General features: G+C 40.1%; 1 long non-coding RNA gene across 3 annotated transcripts in view; it reads right to left on the bottom strand.

Moving 5' to 3' along the window:
• Positions 1-16,941, bottom strand: part of LOC120758980 (uncharacterized) — a 133,518-nt gene that overhangs the window by 65,399 nt on the left and 51,178 nt on the right. The gene's annotated exons all lie outside the window — the stretch shown is intronic.

The raw sequence follows: 16,941 nt of genomic DNA, 5'->3' as shown, positions 1-16,941 counted from the left end.
CAGTTACTCCACTCCTGATTTATCCCTTCTCGAGAGTCTGGACTACCAGTGAGGATTAGGTGGAACAAATACCCAGTGTGTGCTTTTGACAAGGCAATCTGATGTATTTCAGGCTCATCTAAGTCTATGTAAATTGTAGATAGTGTATAAATTGATTATGCTTCAATGTTATTAATATATCAAAGCCCCTTCCCCTCATCACATGCTCTTCAACCTTTGACCAAAATTCTGCTTGCACATGGCTGACACTGGTCTATGTTTCTGCCACCTTTGGATTGTCCTCTTGTAGTCCACTGTTTTCCAGACTTTTCTGAAAATTCTACACTTTACACAGAAATTGAGTGTCCGCAAAACAAAACACACCTAAATGCACTGCTTGATGCTGAAGGAATTTCACTGGCTTCTAATGAGGCAGCGAATCAGCCTGGAGGGGTCTGGTTCCAATGTGATGCTGGCACTAAATGGAGTTATTCACATCACACAACCAATCAACCGCTCTACACTTTAATATAGCTCTCAACAGCGTTTTTCCAAAACAGAAGCCTTCAGAGGATTAGCACAAGAACCTTTTGTTCACTAATATATTAAACATTACCCCCCAAGTACCAGCAAGATCTTTGACCCCTGTTGTCAGATACCAATAAACAGAACAATCAAGATCCCCTACACAGCCCAAAAGAGATCAGGCTAAAATATGGATATGCTTGTAACAAAACACATGGAATGGTTGTTTACTTATTTAACATCACTCCTTGCCACAATCCCAGTGTGATCTATACAAAATGTCCTATACATCCTTTTGCAAAACTGTGCTTCCAATCCTGGATGCCAGTTTAGGTGCAGAATGTAACCAAGATAGTTAAGAGGACACCAGGGTTTTAAAGAGTCTCCTTCAGACTGCAGTATTATAACTCTGAAGCCCTTCCAAACATTTATTGGTAATGCTTTACCATTTTAGTCTTTGACACATTAAGCTTCATTTTCCAATCTAAAAAAAAAACCAAAAAAAACCCCCCACAAACCAGCCTCAAAACCAAACCAGCAAAACCCTCAAAATAATCTTGACTTTCCCATCCTTTACAGATTTTTAACTTAAAGTATCATATAAAACCTCAGACTTTCACACATGCTAGATAAGGAAACTTACTTGCTGATGGTGTTCCAAAGTCTTTCCCACCACAGGGTTAAAAATGGCATTTTTGAAGCATCATTTCAGATTATATTACCAGAGGAACATTTACACTTCTCTAACTCCTTTGTTTCTTTGTCTGTGCTCCCCAGTAGAGTAAGAATTCCTAATTTTTCTAATCTTTGTATTGCACATAGCACAGGATTTCTTTTGTCGTTATAAAACAGTCCTGGAGCAAATTCCACTGACAACACAGAACCTCTAAATAACTTTCATTTTGCAAACAGAAAAATGTGATTCATAGCACATAAACAACTGCTTCTCTCTAACTCCTACCTTATATATTCACATTAATAAATGCTTTTTCAAGTTATAAACAGCAGCATATTTTCCCAGGGTTTTTGTTTAATTCCTGAATGGCACATCCCACAGATGACATGTAATGTGCAGGATGGAACTGGGAACAGCTGAAGTGGAAGGAAACAACACTTCAACAAAAGCTCAGCTCTCTGGAAATGCATACAAAAATGGAATTCCTAACATAGAGTTGCTAAGGTGTCCACATGAAAAGCATGTCTCCTACATTCAGTTTTATGTCACGTTCTTCAAACTGTGTCTGGATAAAACATCAGTATTCCTCATTCTCATGCCAGAAGAAGTGGATTTGAATTAAGCAAATAACACTTTCATATACCTAAAAGCGCAGATGAAAACCCTGAATAAAACTCAGAGATGTTTAGAAAGGCATCACTGTTCTTATTCCCCAGATGTTCAACTTGGGCTCATTTCTGATCCAAGCTTCTGAGATCAAACTAAACTGTACATTTCTGTTTGGTAAATAGTTATATTATTTTAATCTCCCTGTTCCAAGATAATTTAGCACCAGCAGGATCAACTGTATCATCATACCACAGTATCCCAGAAAGCCAATTATTTAAACAGACCCAGAGCCGGCTGCAATCAGTTTGAGGTCCCTCCCAGCAGCAAGAATCTAGTAATGAAGGCAAGTTGGTTCAGCTGCTGAGGCCTTCAGATCACACTCTGAATTACAAATGCCAAGAGCTGCCCGTGTTCCTCACCTGTCAGGCAGTGATGGGTCCCCACTATCCACTCCATGAGACCACACCAGCTCTTTCCTTGTCACATCCATGTAATGTTAGTATGTAACATAACGGGAGATTGTGTCCACACATCTCTACACTAAGATAAAAGCTGTCAGAAAAAAAACTTCTTTAAATGCTGCTCTATCACAGGGTGAGCCAAAAAGCTCATTAAAATCAATGTTTTTCTTCTTCACTGCAACAGAGAAGAGGCTTTTCCTCTCTAAATCATGTACAAAAAATGTACCACACAATGATGTGCATCCCAAGAAGAAAACACTAAATCAAGGCAACCGCAACCTACCAACAACTGGACAAGCCAAGTTCATTTGTAAGCATAGTTTTGAATGGAAGTCACATTACACACATTTATTTGTTATAACAGCTGTATCACATGTCTAAAATGAAAATTGAAAATACTCACACCATGTATCCACCTGTTACTTTGGGAGAAGGGCAGCTATTTTGCCTGAATCTTGAACAAAAGGAAAACTGACCCCTCTCTCTGAACAGCAACCAAAAGCTCTCATTAGAAGGTCCCTCTGTTTTCATTGATTATTTTGTTGCAACAAGAACACCTATAAATCTGATTGAATTAGGTTTTTAGACCTTTATTCCAGATAATTTCCTCTACTTATGTGGACTTTCTCAGGAAATGAGATTTAATGAGTCATAGTCCTTACTGATAATCACAGGAGAGCTCATTAGCTTTCTGTCAGATTTGTACCCACTATTTGCCCTCAATATGCTTGTGACTTTCTAGAGCTAAATAGGACACAACAGAGAAAGCAGGCTTACGCAGATGAAGCAATACAGTGGATTTGAAATACTATAGAGATAAATATTTCTCCTTAATTTATTTTGAGAACTTAAAGGAAAAAAAAATCAACACGCCTTCTCTCCTTTTTTAGCCTAGTTTCACTGTTGTGTTGGCATCGCTGACAGCAAGACACACAGAATTAGACAAAATTAAGAATGACATTTGAAGACTCCTTGGAGATACAGTAGCAGAGAACCAGCCTAAACAGTCCGAAATACTAGGCACTGGGGACTAGAACACATTTCTGTTCCAGAATACAGATTGTGCTTTACCACAATCCTACAAAATCTTCAGGCTGTCAATGACATTGATGCACAAGGAGGGGCAGCTGAACCTGTTTTTTGACCTGCTCCTCCCTCACTCACAGCTCTTTATGTCCATTTTGGACACTGCAGTTGGGTCCTTGCCTCTCAGCTCCTCAGCGGCACAGCCTCGTGCTGCTGCCTGCAGGGCTCAGCTGCGCTGTGCCCAGAGCTCCTGAGCCCCACGGCTGCGGCACTGGGAAAGGTGTTTCTGCTCTCCAGTGCTCCGTGGGGCAGCAGGGTTCCTCAGAGACTGGGAGATGGGACTTGCAGGTGGAGAAAGCAAGGCCATACACATCTCCTGAAAGGAGAGACGAGGGAAGCCGTGATTCTTGTTTCCCAGGTTGTTCCCAGCTTTACTGATGGAATGTTGTTGGTTCCTGTGAGGTGCTGATCCCCAGCCACTTCACAACTGGTCACTTGCTTAGATAGCGTTTGATTTTATCTCTCTCTACAGCTTTCACAGAATTTTTGAGTTGAAAGGGAAAAGTTACTCTGCTTCCTAAAAAACTGAGGATCACCCTGCACTCTCACAATCTGCTTTCACAAAATACCCCCTTTTCCAAACATATCTGAAGGACAGCCCAAGAAGCAGGTGCCAAACCCAGGAGGGGATTTTACTAGATTGTGCTATTGTAAGTATTCAATTTTTCCAGGAAATCATCCATAGCAGAAGAAAAAACAGTAGAACAGCTTTCTCGAGCAATTCACTGTAGTTCCAATCCCCAAAGCAACAAGTACTCTTCTTAGCTTAACAGACAATAATATTTTGCTTTAACCCTCTCCCCTCAGCCATCCTTTATACAACCCCTCCTGTTCTTCACTCTATCTTCTCTCCCCATCGTGTTCTCACATTTTACATAGAGAACTGCAGTGGTTGCAAAGGGACTGATCAGGCTGGAAGGGGTGACATATAAGAGCTGTCAAAGAAAAGGGAATTCTAAATTTCTTATTTCCAGAGCTCATCAGAGCTGACACAAGCCCCTTCTCCATAAAATTCTAGTGATCTCCACATATTATAATGTTAAGAAAGTTTCTATAAATCATGGGAAAATTCTGAAGATGAGTATTTCTAAATTTGTTGGTAAGTCTGGTTAAGTAAAGTCACCAGCAGCAAATGCGACTACAACTTTCTAGAAGGTTTATTTTAGCACCATTAACACACCCCAGATGGACCCAAGTTGAATTCCATCAGACAGGATGAAGATAAAACATTACAGCATTTTACTACTTATTTCCCAACTATTTTAATGACTTGCTTATTCCCTATAAAGAGGATTGTTAGAAAACAGAAACTTTCAGTGAATAGTGGCTTGAAAGTTATCAGAGGTTAGTGAAAAAAGACAATTAAATGGGATCAAAGCCTTGATCCCACTCCTTTTTCAATTAGAATTGTCTGTTCAGATCTATGCTTTAATTTCACACATGCCCACTTTAGCACATATTCCCTTTGTACTCACAGCACCCACAGCAACACAATCTTCATTTTACATTTGGGAAACAGGTGTGCAATAGATTACTTTTGCTGCATCAAAAAGAAAAGTTAAATCTGCACAGCACCAGCTACTCCTTCAGAAATGAGACCTTGTTGGACTTTCACAAGGCTTCCATTCCACTAATGTCTGAGCACTTCCATTACTGTAATTTTTGGTAGTTGTCTTCACAACCTTCCCTTAAGGTAGGAAGTATTTTTATTTTCTTTCTTCAGATGTAGAAGCAAAGCAGAGCAATTCCCAGTGTTCCCAAAGGAAGTTTGGAAAGGAAAAGGGGCACAAGTGTTTTATGTCCCATGCTAGCTTACTTTTTCATGAACCAGCCCTGCAAGGTCACCAGGTCACTTAACTGCACATGCAACCACTCAATTCTCCACTCAGGAACATGACTGAAAGCAAGGAGCTCAAATAATCCAAATCCCTTTTACACCTTAAAGTTTATGGTGTTCTGCACCAAATCTCACATTTCTCTAGCTTGAATAAACTTTTGATAAAAGTTTAAGTGATAATGAGATATACATCCATCTTTGACTTTTTAAGAAAATGAGCTTGGTCATGATGTAGATTGATGGGTAGAGGAATTGTCTGAGACCAGGAATTACTATTGTGTCACTGCCTCAGGTCAGAGCTCTGAGCAAAACAATCCACATGTTTCATGCTTTCCCTTACTATAAATGCAGGAGGGGAACCAACCTGTAAGAGTTTGAGATCAGCCAGTGCAAACTTGCATTTATACAAGCTATAACAACTCTGCATTTTCAAGGAGTAATGTAGCTTTTTATCACCAGTTCAATAGGTTTAGTGGATAAGTAGCAGTTTTCCACATCTGCTCTTTGCTGTACTTGGCACCTCTCACCTCCTCAGAAACTTCATGTTGAGATAGTCTTTTCTTCCCATGAAGAGCCTCTCCTGTGGGGCCAGTGGTGGCCACAGAAAATGGAAGTTCCCTAGCCCAGCACTGGGAGGGGAGCAGAGAGTCAGCTGTGCACAGGAACAGGTTGTACTGACATCAGGTCTCCCTGAAGATCCCAGACTTCAGCCTAATCAGACCACTTGTGCATTCATGTATTTTTCATCTGTCATTTTCACAGCAACAGAAATTGCCAGCTTTTTATGCCATTATATAAGCTTTTCTTTTCCCCCCAGGAAGCGAATAGTTTTAAAGTCTGAGACACTGCAAAGGATTGCAGGTGTGATTCCAGCTCAGGATGACTTCAGGGTTCTACTGGCAGTCATTAATCACCTGACCTGCACTTTCTGGGTTTATGATTTTGACAAAATCTCTTCATCTGAATTATGGCCTTGTATGTAGGGCATGTATTCTTCTACATACAATTTTTAAATACAAAGTGAAAGAGCATGGAAAAATTAGGTTCTATGCTTAAAAAAATCTAGTCCTTTTATGGCATAGGCAAATAGAATGTTCTTGCCTTTAACCTATGGGTTCCACTTCACATGTGGTGTATTTTTCATACATCATGGGGTTTTATAAATTTGCTGTATAAAGCACCAGAGCTATGTTACCAGGAAAATAGAAGGAAAACAAATATGTCAGGGTAATGATGCCAGGACAATTCCTTATTGAAAAAAACCCAGTTTATTAATACCTTATTGCTACAAGCTAGATCTTATTATCATCTTGGGTCATTTAGAATCTTATTAGGTATTCTGATGGCGGATGAATAATCCTGTGATAAATTCTTTGCCATGTCCTTCACAGTTGTCATAGCAGGATCATAAACAGCATTTATAACAATCTAGCCTAGAGGAAAAGGCTTACAATGGTCTGTTTAACATGCAGGAAATATTCAGATCGGCCGTGTCTGGTTAAATTTGAGACCCACAGGAGAGATACCAAAGTTAAATGTAGCATGGGTTTCTCTGAAGATTAGCTTTAGAAAAGGCTTTGGGTCAGGGACAGGGGGACTAATGCCAATGTTATGGCCACAAGCAGCCTTCTCTCAAGAAAGACTGAATAAAAATGGTGGCTATGAGTTACTTTCTTACTGAAAAATCACCACATCAAGTTACTCGAGTTGCTACTTAAGGAGCATGGCTGAAATTATTTGCAATTGAATTTCTTGGAGCTAAGTCACCTACTTCAGTGATTATTATACAAAAAAAAAAAAAAATAGTGTATGCACTGACATAGTGAAAAATATGCAGATTTTTGCAGAGCTATAGGATATCTTGCCTACACTGTGTAACTTCTTGAACTCTTACAAGCTCAGAACTGAAAGCTTCAGGACAACTACAGAAGTAACATGGGTAAAGTAAACTCTAGGAAAAAAATAAATTTACACTGCTTTGAGAGGGTACTTTAAAAAATAAACCCCAAATAGTCTACACGTATAAACACAGTGAACCCAGTGAATCCCTTCTATCTGCTGTCACTCACCGCCACGTTCGAATGTACAATACCAATGCAGCAAGAGCCTCTCAAACCACTAGAACTTTCCAGAACGGGCATTAATTTTAAACACTTACAGCGGTGCAAATTAAAGCTCAGGCAAAAGTAATCCTGCAGGACCTATCAGGCACATTTTCAGGAGAGTGATAACAGAAAAGGATGGCTCACTGGAAGAACTTGTGGTGGCACATTTGAGTCCAGTCAGATACATACACAAACACTTTCTCTACAACAGCTGACGTTGCTCTCTGCACAAGGAACTGGAGCTGCCCCTACCACCTACACAAATGGATTTTGCAGACATCTGTGTGCACACACAATCTTTGCACCAACGCAGAGACACAACGCTGCCCGGGACAGCGCACACGGCAGGAGACTTAAACGGGTGCAGGTCACAGTCTCCACATGATAAGCTAAGTACTGCCATTTACTCAGAACTGGTTCCCCACTCAAAAAAAAAAAAAAAAAAAAAAAAAAAAAAATCATCAGTAACTCTGTTTTTAGGAGGCCAAGTTTTTTGGGAATGTACCAGCAGAAATCAAACCACAGTAATCACAGAGTAAAAAGAAAAGGAGCTTTGAATGGGGAAATTAGATCAGATGGGAGCCTGCAGAACAATGTGCTCTCCAAAGGCCCTGGGCTTGTGGTACTGTGTAAGTTAGGCTGAAGCTGAGACACATCTACCTTTCCTTGTGACTTGAATCAGTTGTTCTGGTTTGGTCTTTACACAGCTCTAGTTAGGCAGAAGGAAAGCTCACTTGTAGCACCCCAGCTACCAAAAGAGAACATACTTGTGTCAGTCACACTGCAAACAGGGTGCTAACTCACATCCTCACACCTCTAAAGCAATGGCAGGTAGGATACAGAATTATAGCACTCAGGAAACAGAACTGCAACAGCTATTTATTTTTTTTTTTTTGTACCTAGTAAAATTGCTACTTGAAAAGCCATGCTTCCTAGTGAGGAGGAAAGTTTTAATGATTTTTTTTTTTTTTTACAATGTGAGATTTACACCGATAATCTTCCTTATTAATTCAAAAAACCTTTAAATATATTATGACTGTACACAAAAAAAGAAGAAAATTATTTACCTTCTTTGCAAATAAATTCCTCCAAGACACCCACAAACCTTTCTATCTCTGTTTTGATGACAGAACAGCAGAACAAAGAAGTACCACGTGTGAAGATGACTATATTGGATGCACAGATAAACACTTAACCAGATTGAAAAAGCAGGAACATAAAATTAATACACTTAAGATTGCAAGTTAACTGAAAGTCTTCAGAGATTTAAAATTGTTAGTATCTTTCTATAAGTGCACAGAATCCCTCCAAGGCAGCTCTCTTGGCATAGTCACCCAAGCATATGAATTTATAAAAATCCTCTGATGTCAACGCATTTCAAATTCTAGGTTCTAGTTAGTCTTCTACTAAAAAACTTGACTGCAATGAAAGAATCTCTTTTACAAGCTAAAAAACCTTTTTCTTTTTCTTCTAAAGTTAAAATAAGTAAAACCAGCCTATCTTAGAATAAGTTAATGTCTCTCTGCCTTCGGAACACACCCCTGCAGCTGTTTCAGGCTGAGGTGAGTCTCAACACGATGCAGTTTTCTTCCCCCTCCCCTCCTCATGTACAATCCATTTTCCTGCTGAAATCAGTGGGACTTCTGCCTCTGATCTGGTCTCATCTGAACCACACCAACCAATTTCCTGTCAGTTTCCTTGCTAGTATGAAAGCACATGTGGGCCAGCAAGACCATCTCTGTTTGATTCCATAGCATTTTCATAGTGCTATGAAATCATCTAGTTTCTACAGATATGACCCAAATTAAGATTATTTGACTAAATTTGAAGGTCGCTCTTAACTTGACATAATCCAGCTATTGACATTATCTAGCTCCACTGGGCTGCTTTTAACACTAAAGTCATATGAATCTACTTTTATTTTTTTAATACACATTACTATATTCAAAATTTTTAGCCCTTGCTCAGCATTTTCATTCAGCTTGCAAAGCCTGCCAAGGTAAGCATCCAGACTGCTTTCACAAACAATCCTGTACCACTCTGTCTGAGGAGGCTGATCTCTGTCCCCGTGCTTGCCCACAGCTTCTTGAAGTGCTCCTGGTGGAAGGTGGAGATATAACCTATGGCCAAAGGCAGGATACGAGCCAGTGTGAGCCCATGCAGATAGAACAGAGCTTGCCTGAGTTTCCTGGCACAGATTCTCTACTCTCTGAGCTGAGTTAGGCAGCCTGCTCTAGGGTAGGCTGATGATTATGACACAAGAAGCACCTTCCCTCTAACCTACAAATTTCCCTCAAACCTAGCTCTCTGCAGTATCTAGAAAAGTGCTATGAGGTTCAGCAGGAACCACGAGAAGAAAGGTTTTTAAAGATCAAACACCATCAACTCCCAACTCAGATGCTAAATACCCTCAGAAATTTTGTGAATTTGGGAAGGTATTTTTCAATTGGTACCCGTGACAGAGCCTTGAACAGCAACACTGCAGAAAGAAATTAACATTCCACATTCATCTCTTTGCCAAGGACCCTCTCCTTCTGTATACAGAAGTAGCACACAATCCTGATTACAAGAATGGAATTGAAAAATGCTTGCCAAGTGTGCTGGTTAAAATATGAGCCCCAGCAACTAAAGGTTACGTTTCTTTCCTGGGCGCTAAGGAGAAGGAGAGTTGGTGAGTGGCTCAGGAAAAGAGGCTGAGTAGGGCTGTCCCACTTTGTGCTGCAGAGGGTCCCAGCCAAGGCCCCTGCTGTAGCTGCAGGCCAGGTGTAACCTATGGCTCGTGGCGTGAAGCCCAGCCAGCTGAGCCTGCCTTGCTGCAGCCACAGATCCAGGTGCCTTGAGTGGAATCAGCATTTTTAGGGATATGAATCCAACCCTGGATCCTGAGCAACTGAGGTTGGTTCTAGTTTCAGTGGGCAAAACCTCTTAGAATTATCTCTCAGATGTGAAAACCCTGTAACACACTAACAGGGCAGTTGATGTCTAGGTCAAATCAGCTCAGAGGTTCAGCAATACGAGCACCAAGAGTACAGGTCAGACTTGCACCTCACTGCCGAGATGCCAGTGCTACTGCCCCAGAAGGGATACGTGAGAGCAGTGTATAACACTGCAGAATATTCCTCATAGACACTGAACTAGCTCCCAGGGAGCTGAAGTGACAGATAAACAGCGGGCAAGACTGGCTTCCAAATCACTCAGAGCAAAACAAAGAAAGATGGTAAATACTACTGAAGGAAAAACAGTGTCCCAGTAATTCCAAAGGGGAGATATTTTCAAAATTTCCCTTATTTTTCCAAATTAACTTGCATTTGCTTTTATACCCTCAAGTCTAATGAAACTCCCCCTCTTCACTCACTCCCCAGAAAACAGAAGTATTTGTTGAGAGGTTTTCTGGGACCTGGCTTGGCACTCTCAGTGAAACAACCCTTCAATTTTCCTCATGCACTGAGATTCATTTAAAAAGCCATTTTCATTGAAAATGTAGATGTACACTGTAACTCAAAATGTGCCCACATACATATTTCCCACTGGAAACCACTCAGATGTCTGAACTGCAGCCATGCTCTTCTGCACCTTACTGGATATCTTCAAGTACCTAAACCAGTTGTCCTTTGGAGGCACTCAGCTGTAAATAAGTAAATGCTTCTGGAGTACAAACCATTGATGAGATCAATTGCTGATACAATTCCCAGTGAGTGAGTGCTCTGTACACTCCCTGACTCTCTTAAGTGCTGCCAATTAGAGCTTAAATGTCTAATAAACAAGACACAGACAGAGTTCTCTACTGCTGACTTTGGAGGGGTATGACCAATTTCTCCACCTGCACAACACAATGAGATTAAGAGAATGAGAAAGTGAAAATTAAATGAGTTTACTAACGTCTGGACAGCCTTAGTGAGTGTGTGTATATATATGTACACAAACATGTATATATAAGTGTGTGTGTACATATACACACATATATATCCCTGGAGATATTGCAAACCCACCTGAATGCATTCCTGTGTCACCTGCTCCGGGTGACCCTGCCTGGGGAAGGGGGCTGGACTGGATAATCTCCAGAGGTCCCTTCCAGACCTGACTATTCTGTGATTCTATATAAATCTGTATAAATTTTCTTGGCTTATTTCTCAATATGTACTCTCTTTTAGAATATACCATCAGTGGTTTCTGTTGATTTCTGCTTGATTTTCCTTGGCTTCTCCCAGAAAATACAATCATTTTTGAATATAAAGTAACTGTAAAATAAGAACTTATAGCGCAGTTAATTTGGCTGTAATAATAGTTATGATCCTGGAATTTAAGTGTTTGAAAGCATCCTTGTAAGCCAATAATGTATGGATCAGATTGTACTTTTCTTTAAAAACATTATCATGTATTATTGACATTCCTCTTACAACAAATGAGACAGAGAAAAGGCAGAATAAGAAACTCTACAGTGCAAACTTCGTGCATTCATTGCAGGACTAAGCAGTTCATCAACAGAGATTATGAACTACTCTGGTTGGTTTAGAGCCAGTTGCTCAATATGTTGACAAATACCTTGCTCACAAACAGCCCCAGCATTATTTCTCATGGTTCAAAGCAATTTTCCCCTCTTCACCAGGATTACACTATACAACTGCCAAGAGTTACACAAATAAATGCAGTTTGGTGCTACCTAGAATAGAAATCTGCTGAGGAAGACATTTCAAACTGGCAATAGTTGCAGATTGCAAATAATTTTTCTGCATAGATGGATGATGCACCAGAGACCAGCTCTTATCATAAAAAACTACAATAGCAGATGTCAGTGAAATAATATTTAGCAATGACATGGACACCCTACAAAACTCAATGAGGAAAAAAATCTTCTCAGATACACGTGTACGTTGTTAATCATAATTAAGGCAAGTGTGACAGTTTCTTGGCAACAGACACTGAGTTCCCTTTCCTGACAAACAAATCCTGCAGGAATACTCTCTTTCATTACATCGAGCCTGCAGTTCTTTACACTAATATCCTCCACTTGGAACACCCCAAGTCATAGGGAAACTTTTGTTTTGTCAATTGTTTTTTGCTGGATAATCCCATGATGACCGCCACCAAAGAAAAGAGCAAGTTTCTCATTAGTAAAGTAAAAAGAGCTTTAAAAGGCAGTACTATAAACAAGCACATATTATACTGTTGTAGACAAGGCTAGGGGAGCAGGGACAAAAGAGAGATTCACAGCATCCAAGTTAGGGAAATAATGCCAGCCATATCCTACAAGAAGACTCAGAGCAGCACAAGGAAAAGCAGAGCACAACTACCCTAAATGCAGCAAGTGGAGGACAGTCACTCTGAAATGTACTTTTACTTGCTAACATATCTGATATATGCATAAAAGCATCTGTAACACCTGGCTAGCAGCACCTATGTGTAAACACTGACAAGAAAGCAATTTGTATGAGTGTATATTATACATATATATATAAAATAAGTATACATATACACTTACTACTGACCTTTGAGTAATCAGGGGATTACTGATTCTTCAACAACAAAAACCTGATGGTTTTGAGGCAAGTAATAAGCATCTTCAGAGAACTTCTGTTATCCTCCCTTCAAAACCCTTTTTGATGGCAAGGTTTTGGTCAGCTGAACGTTTTTCATTCAAAACAAGTCACATTTTACCATGATGCATTAATTTTTTTTTTAAAGGAAAAATGGTTGAATAGAGAATGCTGAACCATTTAAAGAATAAGCCATAAATGCATGTATTAGCTAAAAGGCTTGCAAAGAAAAATGGTTATGATTCTAAAAGATGGTGTAAATACCACAGAGAGAAAAGAAATCCCTTACAGTATATATAATTACATTACTGATAATTATATCTCAGTAATGAGGAAATTACAGTAGAACACCAGCAAAGCATCTCACAATAAATTGCACAAGTTTATGGAACAATCTCTTCAGGGAAGTGTGGAAACTCCCTACATCATCCAAAAGCCATAAAACACGGGAGACAAAACACATTCACAATGTGCTGTGGGGACAATACACAGCAGGAAGAGAGATGGACTGGCCTTTTCCATTTCTCAGTACTGTGCCACAAGCCTGGCAGTGGGGTTTAAAATCACCACCCCTGCTATCTTCCGATTTTGCTGTCTGTTCCTGGCTGTATCTCACGTTAGTGAGATCCCACCGGGTTTAGCAATTAGCATGAGGAAAGCAGTATGATAACCAGAAGAAATTAATGGTTTAAAAACATAATCTTACACTTCCCGTGAGACTTGTTCCATACAACTGGATTCTCAAAAAAAGAAAAAAAAAAAAAAAAGAAAAAAAGAAGAAGAATAAAAAAAAAAGAACAGGTAATTGATTCTTATTAAGAGAATGATCTGCCATAAAAATGTTATCCATGTGAAAAAATGTTAATTTTAAATGTTCTCAGAATCAGTGTGAACATCTTCTGACTGCCTTTCCGAGGAAGAGAGGGATCCTCAATGCCACCTTTGCTTTTGCACCTAGGTGGACCAGCTGAACACCATGGGTTTCCATGTGCTAACAACCAGCAGCTGCAAAAGGGAGCATGGTGTGACAATGAAATAGAAACCTCTAAAAAATTTCAATGAGAAAAGATAATTTCTCCAGTCTTCTCAGTCAATGTGTGGAGAAGATAAGAGAGCTCATGATCATGGATAAACTATTTGACCACGTCCACTGCTGAATTTTTATATACCTCTCTGAAAAACTGAGTTATGGACTTTAGTCCCATGGTTAACTACACTATTAAACGTGTGTTATTTATTCTGGCTTAATTCCTGTCTCAGTGCACTGTTTAATAATGCAAAAAAGCAGTTAAGTAAAGCAGAAAACTCTCAGTAAATGTCTTGTCCTATTTTCGTAAGTGTAGAACCTAAGTGGACCTGTCAGGGACTAAAAAAAAAAAAAAAAAAAAAAAAAAAAAAAAAAAAAAAAAAAGCTCAAGCACTTCCATCCAAAATAACGCTTCCTTATACTCAGTAAGTCAACTTGATTAAAATAAATTTTCAAGGTTGCTATTCTAGAGGGAAAAGAAGTTTTTCATATAAAGCTTTTCAACAAAACAATAGAGGTGCTTCCACTCCACGATTTCTTTATACAGTTTTCTCTATAACGTGTGAGCAGCATTTTTTCTGTGAACCTTTTCCATCAGCCGTGCATGCTCTGAATCACACAGAGCAGCCGTGCCTCAACCATTTGCTGAAGTCAAAGGGAAAGGCTGCGTGCAAACTTCGGGTGTTGCGGCAAACGCAGCCCCGCGGTGCGTCTTCGCTCAACTGCCCGGCAGCGCGCAGGGCGCGAACGGGCTGCAAGTCCGTGTGATCCAACGCCACCTGGTGATCCCTGTCCCCTCTCACAGGGGGAATAAACGTCACATTTTTCATTTACGACACTGTAAATTAAAAAAAAAAAAAAAAAAAAAAAAAAAGTAGATAATACTGCCAATCACGGAAAGTTGTAATTAAAATTTTTAAGTGTCTATAAAATGTGAAAACGTTACTGTGAATTCTAAACCTCGAGACCCCAAGAGTTTGTTTTGGTTTTGGGGGTTTTTAATGGTTTTCTTTCTTTCATTTGCTCGTTTGTTTAAAACCAGTTTGTACTATAGCATGGCAAGAACAAGTCACGAGGGGAAGGCAGATCTGGAGATTGAGCTCAGCAAGAGGCGACTCAAACAAAAGTGAAATCAGTCACCACCAGGACACCAATTTATCCTTGGCCACAACCGCACGGTGTCACGGCAGGGAGAGAACAGAGGTGCAGAACTGCAGCAGCGGTGGCTGCTGGTGCCTCCTCACACTTCCTTCCTGCTGCTGGGACACGAACTCCCAGCACATCCCCATTTTACCTAGGAAAGCTGCAGTGTATTAACCTGAAGGGAGATCTAGTCCAGACACTGAGCATCTCTACATTTCTGAATTACAACCAATTTTTGACACACACAGCTTGTGTTCTTCACAGACCTGGAGCCCCCTTCAGAACCAGACACCAGCTTGCAGCATCATGCCCTTAGTGGCTCCAAACATGGCATCTGTAATATTAGTCCAGGAAAAACCAGGAGAAATATTGTATTCAGACAGATGTCAAAACAGTTCTTTTCCCCCAGGGACAGTCTGCCTGACTGCCCTGCTGGTTTTGTCATTCTGAGAGCTCAACACAACTCTATTAGGATAAATTTTGTCATAAGATAAATTGCATGCTCAAAATGCCTCCTGAAGTTTCAAAATCCACAATTAACAATTTCATATTCATAATGGTAAACATCAATACATCTTCCTTGGAAAGAAACTACCATCTGCATAAATTTAATGCGTACTTCATTACAGTGCTATTGTGGTAGCAGACTCACACCGCTGTCTCTTCGGTGAAGTCTGAGAATATGTGCTAGAAAAACGTTGATGATATTGTGGTTTCCCAGGTTGTTTTCACAGGCTTCACAAAACAAGCAGTTATGTTCACAAAATATGTTCACGATTACCGAGGGGAAACACTGCATTTTTATCTTTTATAAGGTTGGACATCTAAGGCCAATGGAAGCTCACCATGAATTGGGTTGATTTTTTGTTTAATTTATTCTCTGCAATTGAATATCAACCTGTAGAGAAGCTAATAAAGCAGCCAATGTTGAAAAGGCAATACCTTCTTAAATTCAGTGCATTTAAAAGGATGAATATTTGTCAAGTATCTTTCCCTGCTGTCCAGTGCCATCTTGTCGGGGGCTCCTTTTTAGGAGCTTAAATTCCCCGGCATTCAGGTGGTCTTAGAGTTCTGGCCCTCTGCAAAGCTCTGTGCCAAACGCAGGAAAAGACGGAGTCTTCAAGGTTACATGCTTCGTTTATTAGTTCTTATCTTACAATTTTCTCAGTGTCCAAAAGATGTTTGCCGCGGCTCGGACATCTGGTGACTCCCCCTGTCTCTGGGCTGTCCTTATCTTTTATACTAATTGCTACGTATTCTTTATTTACTATTTATTACCAATGTCTATCACTATTACTAAAAAGGTCATCTTTACTCTGACCCAATCCTCACTAACTACTTTGTGCCAACGTCACTGCAGAAATGGAGTGAGGGAACAAGAAGGAAGAAGAAAGGGACAACGCCCTAAATTCTCCATCTTGCCCCATTCACTTCAATGCCAAGAATCCCAAACTCACTGTTTTTTCACCCTGTGATATTCTAAACTACTATTTTTACACTCTTGTGGCCTGCAATGCTTCCTGCAGTGCAAGAAGCCTCTCCCATGGACTGAAATCAAATCCAGTGTCTCTCTGAGCTCTGGGCTCTGGGCTGGGGTCCCAGACCCCCCTGCCCAGGTCCCTCACCCTCCAGGGCAACCAAAGGAATGCCCTGGACTCCAACACCATCTTTTGCACCTGGAAATGTATTCTCTTTAGTTTTATTTAATTTCTCAGTACTGGAACCTTGTTCTATCTGCTTGAACTGGGTTAATTTACTAGAAAGCTCGCAAGGAGCTAGACATTTTTTCCAGGCATTAGATGCTGTGTGTCACAGTCAGCCCCTTGGCATTAGGAGTTGATTCCATAGCAGATATATAACAGCACATGATTGATTGTATTCTTGGATGGAAATAAAGGAGAAGGTTGTAGAGAATTTGAAGCTTACAGAGGATGTGCCTGATGCTTTCTTCTTTCAGAA

This window comes from Hirundo rustica, chromosome 13, assembly GCF_015227805.2.
Source record: "Hirundo rustica isolate bHirRus1 chromosome 13, bHirRus1.pri.v3, whole genome shotgun sequence".
Taxonomy (NCBI): domain Eukaryota; kingdom Metazoa; phylum Chordata; class Aves; order Passeriformes; family Hirundinidae; genus Hirundo; species Hirundo rustica.
The sequence above is the reverse complement of the archived record's forward strand: the minus strand, read 5'-3'. Positions and strand labels throughout refer to the sequence as shown.